Raw genomic sequence first — 12,411 nt, forward strand, 5'->3', positions numbered from 1 at the left:
AATCAAGTGAACATTTTTAAGCTTTTTCTGAATAATTTCGGATTAAAAATTTACAGAGAAAAAAAAATTATGTAAAAGATTTATCCATTAATATCAAGCGAAGCAATAGTGAAAATGTCATGTTATTGATATATAAGAGCTTTCTCTGTAGAAGTTTGGATTTTGATGTTACGATTATGAAATGTTTGCATTTTTGTTATATATCTATAATAATTTTTATAATTGTAAACTATCAAATTATCTTCATATGAGATATAAATCTAGTTATAAATTTTTTCTAAATTTTTGTTCATTTTTATAATGTTTTTTTCAAAAAAGGATTATTGTTTATTGGTTCACATGATAAATTCAAAAATAAAAGAAGGAAAATTCTTTAGTGATATCTTTTCTACCACTTTTATAAATTTCATCTCAGTAAAAAAAATTTTAAATTGTTATATGAAATAATAATCACTTTTATATATCAATCTTGAAGTCATAGAATGTTTAAAAATATTTTTTAAAAAAAGCTTTTATCAAACTATATAAAATTCCCAATAATCATGGTGAAAATTCCCCCGTCATTATTATTTTAAAGCCCAAAGAACTTCATTAAAATATTCAAACATTCATTATAACATTTCTGGAGGTTAAAATTCTTTTTCACTGTTACTAATAAATATAAATAAAGTTTTATTTTATTAGTTTGAAGTCTCCTTTTTGTATCACATTCATATGAAGTTGCCAAAATTTTACTTAAAATGTATAATTCAACACTATAGATTATAATATCATTTAAAAATTTCAAAGCGAATTCAACTTTGAGGATTGTTCTCTCTGTTGGTGTAACCAGAATAAGAATAAATAAATAAAAAATTATACAAACCAGAATTTTTTACAACATAAATTGTAGATAGTTCCTCAAACCCGTTTCATTGAAATACTTCAATATATTTCAATTGAAATTTCAAAAGATATAATAATCAAAGAAAATAAACAATATGAAAACATTAATTCAATGTGAAAACTTTAAATTAGAGATGATGCATTTATTCAAAAGTATTGAAAGGGTAACAGGTTAAAACTACAAGCATTTCGACATAAATATATATCAATATTTGAAATAATTATTATACATAAAGCATTAATCTAAAATTCAATCACATCAAAAAAGAACTCGATCAACGCTGCTTTATCATGAAATAGTAACAAATTTTACCAACAATGATTTAATATACAACATATTTTTCATAAGATTACAATTTAAATCATTTGTTTTCGTTTATCATTTTTTGTGAAAATAAATTTATTCGTGGCTTTGCGTTGAATAAATTATAAAAATATTTATTGGAATCAGAGAAATATACCAAATTTCAGGTAATACTTAAGGTATTCGACTAGTTTCGGTGGGGATTTTTCAAAACAGAATATTTTAATGCTTATAAAATGTTTTTTTTTTAATATAAGGATAAAATGAGGGGGGGAAGTGTAATGATTTAAATATATATGAAGCGCTTGAAAGAAAATCATATTTTTATTTAAATTTTACCATTTATTTATAAAAACTAGAATTGTTCTAGAGAAAAAAATAGTTACAAATTTTTCGTTTTTCTTTGTAACATTATATCTTAGAATGTAACTAACTCCAAAACGCAAAATCGGTTTTCGGATACAATTAACTGCATGACAGAGATTAATCACCAAAACACTTGCAAAGAATCACACGATAGATCCAGTCAAAATGCTAAATTCACTCCAAAGACTGATATTTCCAAATAATTGCACGCCAGTTCCATGAAAGGCGTTTTGAGAGATTACATTTTTATTATAGAGTATCCGAGGAAGTTTTTGGAAAACCAACTCGTTACTAATAATATTTATTCTCATGCGAATTTAGAAGAACAACGCACAACAACTAAATGCATTTATTTTTGTATAGGAATTTAATACTAAAATTGAGGAGGAATGTCGAATGTGGAAGGTCAATGGGAAAAGAATATATGTCGCACATACTCAGTTCTTTTTCATTCTACGGTTAAACGAAAGATTTCATTCTCTGTATTATACAAGTGAATATATGAGGAACTGAATGGATTCAAAATATGCGAAAAATAAGAATTGCTTTCAAAAGAAAAATAAATCTTTACTAGTAATAAAGATGAATGTGTGTGTTGTCTCTCTACAGGCCAGGCCTTTCGACCTACAACTGTCAAATTCAGCATATATTTACTTTAGATAATAATGGGAACTTTGGAGCGATTCTTTTGAAATTATATTTAATTAAAAATTAAGCAAAATTTTGGTGCTTTTTTTCCAATAACTTGCCAAAATATTATTGCAGAAAACTAAATTTTATACCATTTCAAAATTTAAATAATTTTCTTTTTAATAATATTTAAATTGTCATACAAAGTTTCTTAATTCTGGCAATATTTAAAAGCAATTTTTTTGTCTAATTTACATTGCCTTGAAACACAAATTCGGCAAATATTTAATTCCGTGATTAATTTTTTTTATTTTTGACAGCTAAAGAAGATTTTTGTATAATGTCTGTTTAGTTTACAGATGAATAAAAAAAATGAAATTACAATACCGCCAAATTTAAAGGATAGATGAACCGCATATTTACGCTTTTAATAGTGCTATGATGTCATGGGACTATTAAAACATTTAATATAAAGTCACAATGAATAGAACATATCTAAGACAACTAAAATAAGCTGGTTTTATAATAAGAAAGTTAGATAGTATTTACTTTTAACGATTTGAAACGACTTAACTGAAATTAAGTATACCGACTAAACCAATTGGTCACCATTAGGGATTAGTAGGTAAATATAAAATTTCGAATTCCAGCGCAAAACTTTATTGCATGGTCATGTTTTAGACTTGATGATTGAATCGGATTACTTCAGCCGTTGCATTCTGCGGATAATGAATTTTATGTTATGAAAAGAATATCAGTCTCTATTTGCTCATATATCTGTCTATTCAACTTATAGCAACTCTTTATAGTAACAGTTTCATTGCTTTCATAGGCTGCAAAGTCATTTTGGTAAAGTTTTGTTATAGGAGTAGAAGATTTCAGATTCGAAACTCGATTTCGTTAGTGATCCATCGTGAACATTAAATCTGTTGTTGTTGCACATTCCCAAGAACAGCAGAGCTATATTAAGTCTATGAAATTGTGCATCCTAAAGAAATAGAAACATACGGTGACATATTCATAGATGGGGAGAATAGGCAGTTTCTGTGTCCTACACCGAAGGTAGAAATCTGACAGCTGCAATGCCTGTAGACCTCAGTAGGTCATAATGGAAGGGCCTTCACACCTAGGGTAGTCCTACCAGGAGTTAGACTCCCTGCGTACAGCAGAGTCCTGATTATCCGCGCCTGCCGCACTAAGGTTTTTTTTTTTTTTTTTTTTTTGCTTCCAAGCAAAGACAAAATGCTTCCAAAGCAAGAAGCAAACACATATGACTGATTTCTTCAAAAAGGTGCCGTTTTACAGTTATGCTTTTGTAATTACATAATACATTACAGCATTAAAACAGTACAAATGTATTAATTTTTCTGTGTATCCTTGACGTCTCTCGTAAGTACAAAGCACTTTTCTGTTTTCATTAACAAAATGCATTTTAGGTGAGTTTTGAGTGATATACTAAAATAGTAAGCGTTAGTTAAACATTTCCTGCTGTTTATTTTACGTTTTATTGTACATAAAACGATTTTTCAAAGTTGGAATGACTGTTTTCTCTTTTGCTATACCCGTTTTTAGCTTTTTTCGGATTATCCGCCATTTTTGTTATCCGCGGATAATCGGGAGTGTACTGTACTTCACCCATTCTACCTAGTAACAGCCCCTCGCCACTATGAGACAGTCTACAGAACTTGAGGGGGTAAATCTGGGTCAAATGCCACTAGTGTGGTGGGGAAGCTTGTAGCTAAGAGTAACAGATCACATCTGTCCCCGTCTCCTTGTGTATAGCCGACCACCCCGCCACCACTGAACGTAGCAGTATCGACAATGTCCCCGTCTCCTGATTGGGATTCAAAAGTACGAGGTCTGCTCCAAAAGTAGCGGTAATAAAAAAATAAAAAAAAAGCGGAATGTGTAACAAAACTAAAATAATATTTCCTTTTATAGTTTTAACAACGTACAGTTTTCGTATGAAACATCACACAAATTTTTGATATTATGCCAGCCTAAAAACACTGTCATGTTAAAAAACAACAAAAATTGCGAAAAGGGGAAAATGTCGTTGACCATGAAGGACGGGACGGTTATTCATCACGTACGAACATTCAACGGCCTTTTCTGCCTTTATTTACATGCCGATTTATTTTCAGGTGAAAAGGGAAAGTGACAGGAATTGAATTGTATATGTTGACAGCTGCAAGTGTTGCGGGAATCCCTTTTACCATGGAATTGTTCTGCAGTTTCCTGATGACAATACATAACTGTCAAAAATGTCGAGGTGCAAAGAAAAATCTTTCTGTTTTATTTTCTCTGAAATGTTTTGATTTATGAATATACTGTCTCAATTTTGTTTTAAAATTTATTAGATACAGCATACATAAATTCGTCGGTTGCCTGCAGTATTTGAGTAGAATTTATTTTGCATAGCAAAATATAGAGCAAAATAAATACAAAAACACTTATTTATCAATGGAAAGAAGTGTTAAGAAAATCGCAGAATAACTTCTTCAATACGATCTTCACATTAGCATAGAAAATTCATGACATGTCACCTATTTTTATGTCAAGACCACAAACCGAACTTCTTTTTTTTCAGCTTACTTCGCTGAAAAAAGTCATTGCGAAGTCATTGCGTTCACAGATACATGAAAAGAGCGTATCGACAGACAAACACCTGTTGACAAATTCGGTCCAAAATTCGACACGGAATTATAATTTTGAAGAACATCAGTCAATAAAAGCACATACCTTCTTCGAAACGGCAATATGTTATCCAGAGATAATGAAATGTAAAGTCTGGTTTAGTGGATCTTTAAATTATTAACATATCAAGAATATTTTACTAAATATGACTGTTCCGTCTTAGAGAAGCATTTCTCCCTTTCCAGTTTTGGTTGCCATGGAAACCAGCGCATGCAAAGGTTTTTCTAAAACTTTGATAATTTTTTTTTTATTTATTCGGATTTGTAATGTCTAATTAGAATTGTGTTCGTGTGTGTTTTCGTGTTCGTCAATAAATGTCATTCTGCGTTTAATGACATGTTTGATTCTTGAGAGTCAGAAAATAGATTTTAGATGTTAAACCATAGATAATTAAAACTACTGAACCACGTAATAGATTTAGAATGTCGCGATTACATTCTAAATCTATTATGTGGTGATCAAGTGATATCCTTTTCATCTGACATGATTCAAAATTAGAAACGAGGACTGTCCCAAATACAACCTTCGTTTTCTTTAAAATAGGATGCTAGTTTATTTAATCTATTTCTTATTGCTATTATATTTAACTTTGTGATAGTTTACTATAAGTTATGTTGTTGTGATAGTTATGGTAGATATTTAACTTTGTAATAGCTCGTAAAATACTTTATTCGTATTATAAAGAGTGCCCCAAAATTAAATTAATTAATGGAATTTGCCACCATTCGAGTAGCAACCCCATTAAAAAAAACATCTGATAGCTGATAGTTTATGGTTAGTAAAAATGGAGCATTACACGATTGAACAACGTGTTTTCATTGTATTGTTTCTTATGGCACTTGCCACGGACAAGCCCCCTGTTCGAAAACAGCCGATTTAAGCCTAAGGGGGAGCGCCTCTTGTTTTTATCGTAGAACCAACTTGGGCCAAGAGTACGACTTGACTACTCACACATCACTCATTCGCTTGCACAACCCCCTTTTACGGGAGAGTACATTCACACATCTCACAGATAGAGCAGGAAGAACAACCATGCCCAAACAGGGACTCGAACCAGGACGCCCAGATCACGGGGAAGACGCGCTACCTCTATGCCAGGACGCCGGCGTTTTCATTGTTTAATCCTTTAAAGGCCATTTTTTTCTAGTCATATTCTCTTAAAATATTTTTAGGCTTGAAATTAGAATAAGAAAAGGGGTTCATTTAGTTCATTTTTAGGGGTTCATTAAATTAAATTTAATTTGATTAATTAATTAATTTGGTTAATTAATAATTAAGTATTAAATCAAGACACATCATTTTGTGTAAAATAAAGAACTAATGCATCTAAGTTTCTGTCTTTCTAAAAAAATTTGTCAGAACTTATGCCAATCTACATAAATTCATACGAAAATTCATAAATATGGTGGGAAGCATACTTCCCACGACCCTAGAAAGGGTTAACAATATTTCAAAAATGATGAAAGTCTGGCAGCCATAGTTTGAAAATTTGTCTACTAGATCGTGTAATTTAACACCATTGAATTTCTTTTTTAAGGGGTTATCTGAATTCAAAGGTCTATGCCAACAAACCGACAAGCTCGCGTGCATTGAAGGTGGAAATTCAACGTTGCCTCAACGAAATTCAACCATATTTATATAAAATGGTCAAGGAAAATTTCGAAGGAAGAGTTCGTATGTGCTAGAAAACCCATGGAGGATATTTCTCTATGTGGTTTTCCATACATAACCCTATCCTGTGTAATTTAAGATTCAATAAAAATGTAATAATTTGAAGAAAAAGAAACTGTATTTTTTATTTAATGTAAATTTTGTAACAACACGTCGTAGGATATGTTACAAGATAGATCCTGTAGCGCTCCATTTTTACTAACTGTAAACTATCAGATGTCAAATGGCTTTTTTCATGGGTTTGCCAAACACTTTGCTGCATGAATGGTGACAAATTCAAATCTTACGTTAATCATGGGACACTCTTTATTAACCAATATGTATTAGATGCTTATTACATAATAATTGGAGTTTAAATAATGCATTTTCTCTGTTTAAGAACCTCTTCATTTAACAATCAAAACAAGTGAAAAATTTCACAACAGTCAAAAATTAATTCTTCATTTACTCTATTTATCAACAATTAGTCTAGTGAATTTTTCATCTCACAGTCGCAACAATCAGCAAACATGAATTAACATCATGCCAGCATCTTGATACATAAATAAAAGCCTTTCCATATTGAAAAATGCGATCTGCTCTCATTTTCATAATCCTGATATTCTTCGGTAAGTGGATATTTTAAAAATGCTTTAATAACTAAATTTAATGCCTTCAATTTTAAATACCTAATTCTTCAAGGTATTTCATTTTTACAATGGATTAATGAGATATAGATCTCAGTTTTTAATCGCTTTAATTATTTTAGAAGCATCTTAGAAAATATTTCAATCTTCAGAATGAAAAATTACTTGTATTAAATTTGCTTTTTCCTCATAATATAGAAAGTTTGTGTAATTTATTTGCAAAGCAAGTGGACGTAATTTTTCAAAATTGTGCAATGGAAAGAATCTATAAAAACAATAGGAAAGTTTGATGTATCTTTATGTTTTCATTCTGAAAATTTTATTATAAACACTAAATTAAAAAATTTCTTGCTTTTTGTAATTACTGCTTACTTATAATTACATCAGATGGGAAAACACCTCACTCACTCTCTTTGTTCTCTTACAGCAATGCGAAAAGAATTGCATCATCATTATTGCCCATGTAAAAGTCAGCAAAAATATTTTGAATGCAAATTATCTTCCATGTATTGATCGCGTTATCCATGCAGTACTATAAAAATTCCGCAAGAAGAAATTAAATGTTTGCAGTTCCAACTGTGCAAACATTTTCAAACATTTTGTTTTCTTATTATTTGCAATTACGCTTGTTGTCTGTTTGCAGCATATTTTCTTTGCTAAAAAGCACTAATTGCAGGATGTAATGCAATTTTTTCGTACGTCTCTGCTTATACAAATTTCAGTTAAATACATTTAGTTTGTTTCTCCAAATCTAAAGTCATTTTCTTTTCTTTTTTTTAACTATTATTTCAGCTATATGTGATTAGTATCTAATTTGGTTGTTAGACACAGACTGTAGCATGTAATGCAACTCTTTTTGTGCACTTCTATAGGTGTGATTTTTTTTTGCGTTTTTTTGCGTCCTTTTTTTTCTAAAACCTTATTATATATCAGAGATTCTTTAGAATTATTCCATTTTTTTAAAAAATACAAATAACTTAAAGCTACAGATTAATAGTGATTTTGAAATGTAATTATTTTTTCGTTCAATCTCTACAATTAAAATTTCAAAAAGCTAATAAAAAGAATTAAAAACATTAACCTCTGACTGAAGTTTCTTAAGACGGATCACTTTTAATATAAAATGTTGCTTTTGTGTTTGTACAATGGGCGCCAAATGTCTTACGCTAAAAATTCTTATCCCTCGAATTTGGCGAGAAATCTCAAGTTTATCTCAAGTTTTGAAATAAGAAGATTGCGGTATTTGTTACACTTAACATCGTAATTTAGCTGCTGAAAAAATAATGGAAAATTACCTTTCAATTATAAGAAATTTATTAATGTATTTAGTTTAAAATGAATTTATAATATAACATGTAGTCTTATCTCAATTTAATTTAATGGGGTGAGAGAACTAAGAAAGAATTAAAAAGTCTTACAATCGAAAAATATTTTTAGAGAAAACTTTTACATTTTTGAGCATGATTTATTTTATTTTCTAACGTCGGTCTACAAAATCATTCCATTTTATTTACAGTTTGGTTGAAAGGGCTTTCATCAGAACCTGTTAAAAAATCAACAAACAGACGCTTTTCACCTGGTAAGTGAATGGAGAAAAAACTACTTTTCGATATCATTATTTTTTCATAAAATCACATATTTGAATTGATAAATGCATTGAAAAATCATAATATTTTGTGTGAATCAGATTCATGATATAAGAATTCCATAGAAGTTGTGTCAGATTATTTGCAGAAAACCTGAAAATAAAGATTTTGAAAAGCACGGATCTGCTATAATCATAAGTTGAATATTGGATAGCTGGATTGCCGCGACAACATTATTGAGAACTACGGTTGAGTCCTAAGGGCCATCACCAGCCACAGTACAGTCCCTCCCATGGGAGATATTTCCTTTCAGCGATCGGAGATAGCCGATCCAATGGCATGTCTGTACCCACCCGGGTAGGGAGAACCAACTATCATATCAGAAGCTTCTGGTCCTCAGAACTGAATTGCCCTTCCCTCCCCTGGTGGGATTGGATTTTATATAAGGAACATATGTTAAGTAATATTTTGAAACAAAAAATTTTTTAGTGAAAGCATTTTAAAAAAAAGAATTATATTTCTGGATTTTTCTGCAAACTAATTTTCTTGTTCTAAGAATCTAATTTTCCATGAATGGTTTGGTTGAGGGAGGGTAGATTTTATGAAATTATGAATATCAACTTCGATAGTTAATCAAAAATCCATAAAACGATATAAATTTTATAATCGCAGAAATACGTCCAATTAATTTGCTTTTTAGTAGTGTTGTTGTTTCTAATTGCACTTGTCATTGACAAGCCCACAGACATTAGAAGTCTTCGATTTTAAGCCAAGCGTACGTCTCTTGTTTTTTCAGTAGCGCCATCTAGGGCCAAGAAGACGACTCAGCATCACACACGTCCCAACCCTTTTTACAGGGCTGACTTCAATCACAGATCGTAATTTAGACCTGAATCAGAGAACGATCACCCCTGAACCAGTACCCCAGTAGTATTATTCTCGTCATTGTGACCACCACACACACACACGGAGAGTGCTAGGCCGGCGGACTTTGAACTCGTAACCTAAGGGACGTGAATCCAACGCCCTACCAACCATGCTATCGCGGCCCTGCTTATTAGTAGTGATTACTTGAAGGATGGAGGATGGTTAATATCTATTTTTAGCTATTATATTTCAAAGAAATTAGAACTCAAGCTTAATCATTCATAACATTTACAATGTAGTGATTGCTGCAAGTGGTAATTTAATGTTTTAATTTGAGTTTCTATCAGTGTTATGCCAATACATCCATAAAAAACTAATTTTCCCAAATACGTGTAACGCGATCGATCAGGTCGATTTTTATTTTTATTTTACATTGTTGATTGACTTAATGATAAAAATTTTACCAGCACGAGCATGTCATATGGGCATGAGAAAACTAGAAATTTAGGAACGTATATATAAATGTGGGAAGGGCAGTATTAGGAGGAGTTGAAAGGACAAAATATTTGCACCTTTGTTTTATTTTTTAAAACCCAAATATGATTAAAACACCAATAAAATAAAATTAAATTCCGTGTTCTATTTTCCTTTTTTGCAGAAGGAAAGCTAAATAAGAATAACTAATATTCAAATCAAGTGTAAATCAGATAGATTCGATCATAGTTTAAAATTTTGCCTTTAGATTAAAATGAATCATAGTTGCTAAATTTATTCATTTATCCTCCATAAAACTTCGAAAGTTGTTTTAAAATTTTTACAGGCGCCACTCCTTTGAAAACAAAGAATCAACGGCAAAAACTCACTGGTCATCAAGCCAGTAGCAAACAAAAGCTCGGCAGAACAACCTCAGCGCCGCCACTTCAACACAATGAAGATTATTCAAATCATTTACCAATAGATGAAATGAATGATGTTGACTATGGTGATTACTATGAGAGTCCTGGAGCGAATCCATATTTTCCAAATTACGAACACAATTATGAAGGAGATGATGAACAATGGATTCAGCCACAAGGTATAATTTTTTATTGATTCTTGAACAGTTTTCTTTTGCCGAATGCTCGAATTAATGAAGTTGTTTCTTAATAATTTGTAATTTAGATTTCCACCATATGGAAGAGTCCCCTGATTATGACGACACTGCTGAGCAGGATGAAAGCGCTATGGAAGACGAATATCCTCTCGATGATAGCAACAGAGCAAGCAAAAAAGCTGTTGAAAGACAGGATGTGAAATCAATTGGTATGAAAATATTTCTTTAGTATACATATTCTTAACTAGCCGCCTTTAGCGAATTTGTTTAGTAAGATTAATGGTAGTTAAAAAAATTTATTAAATATTTTGTGTAGTTCTGTCTTAAAAAATTCCTTATTAAAATATTTTTAAGCTTTAAATTTTGATAAGCATATATATATAAGTGTGTGTGTGTGTGTGCCTGTTTGGCTTTCTATGTCTGTTTGTCTGTCTATGTCTGTATGCGTTTAAACATAATTTTGTTGATGCTTGATAGAAAAGAAGATGCTTTTGAAATTGAACTATTTTATTTATTCACATGGGATATTATAATTTGTCCTAGAGTGAAGTGATGATCAAATTTACGTTCTTTTAAATCGGGATATAAGTGTAAAGTGACAGGAAATTTTCCCTTCAGTGATTTTTACCATAAGATTTTGAGAAGGATTTCTTTGATACCTATAGAAATAGTAAAGGGAATCTTAGGTATCTTTAAAAGCATGTTATTAGCCTAAGGTAATTTTATCCATTCCCTCGGAGTGTGAGAAAATGGAAAATCATCAGTTTTCTAGAGTTAGTGTTAAAAAAAATTGAATAAAAAGTGGGAATTGGATCAGAAGATAAGAGAACATTTTAGAATGAAGTAAATGTGGCCTAATTTAAGATAAAATTTGGAAATTTATTAGGATTTTAATTAAGAGATACATTTTATATATATATATATATATATATATATATATATATATATATATATATATATATATATATATATATATATATATATATATATAATACTATTTTAGAAGACTTATGCCATTCTGCTCATTGTGATATGCAATTTCTCTTATTTCCTGCCTATATCTTTATGTATTCTATTATATCAGTACTATAAGTAGTACTTAAAATATTTCAAATTTTTCACAGCTACTTCATTTTAAAGCTAAATCTTAATTATAGCAGCCACAAAATTGCAAAACAATTATTAGCAGCATTCCTTATACCGAAATCAACTAACATGGAGAGATAAGATGAATATTCATACTTTTGTCATCAACAACCGGGAAAAAGAACCAATATAAAATATAAGTTGCAACAATGGAAAACAAGTTGAGTTTCTCTTCAAAAATAAAAGAAATATATCTTTGTAAAATACGCTTGCATTTTTTAAAAATAAATTATTAAAAATGGAATAATTATGCGGTAATAAAATTGAAATGATTGAAAAGATAATTTTTCGAGCTGCACTATGATGTAAAAACCATTTTTGCGGTGTAATATTTTCTTTAGTTATAACAGATAACCCCAATATTGTCGCTTAATTTTTAATAAAATAAAATTCTAATTAAAAAAATTTAAAAGCTCAGAGATGCAAATTCGAACTTACCAAATTATATTTACGGCAAATGTCGTTAACACATGAGCAAACGCTTTGTCCTGAAGTGCGCCGATATGCACACGCATTCCTTTTTTTTTTTATCAATATTCA

The sequence above is a fragment of the Argiope bruennichi genome, chromosome 11 (genome assembly GCF_947563725.1).
Source record: "Argiope bruennichi chromosome 11, qqArgBrue1.1, whole genome shotgun sequence".
NCBI lineage: Eukaryota > Metazoa > Arthropoda > Arachnida > Araneae > Araneidae > Argiope > Argiope bruennichi.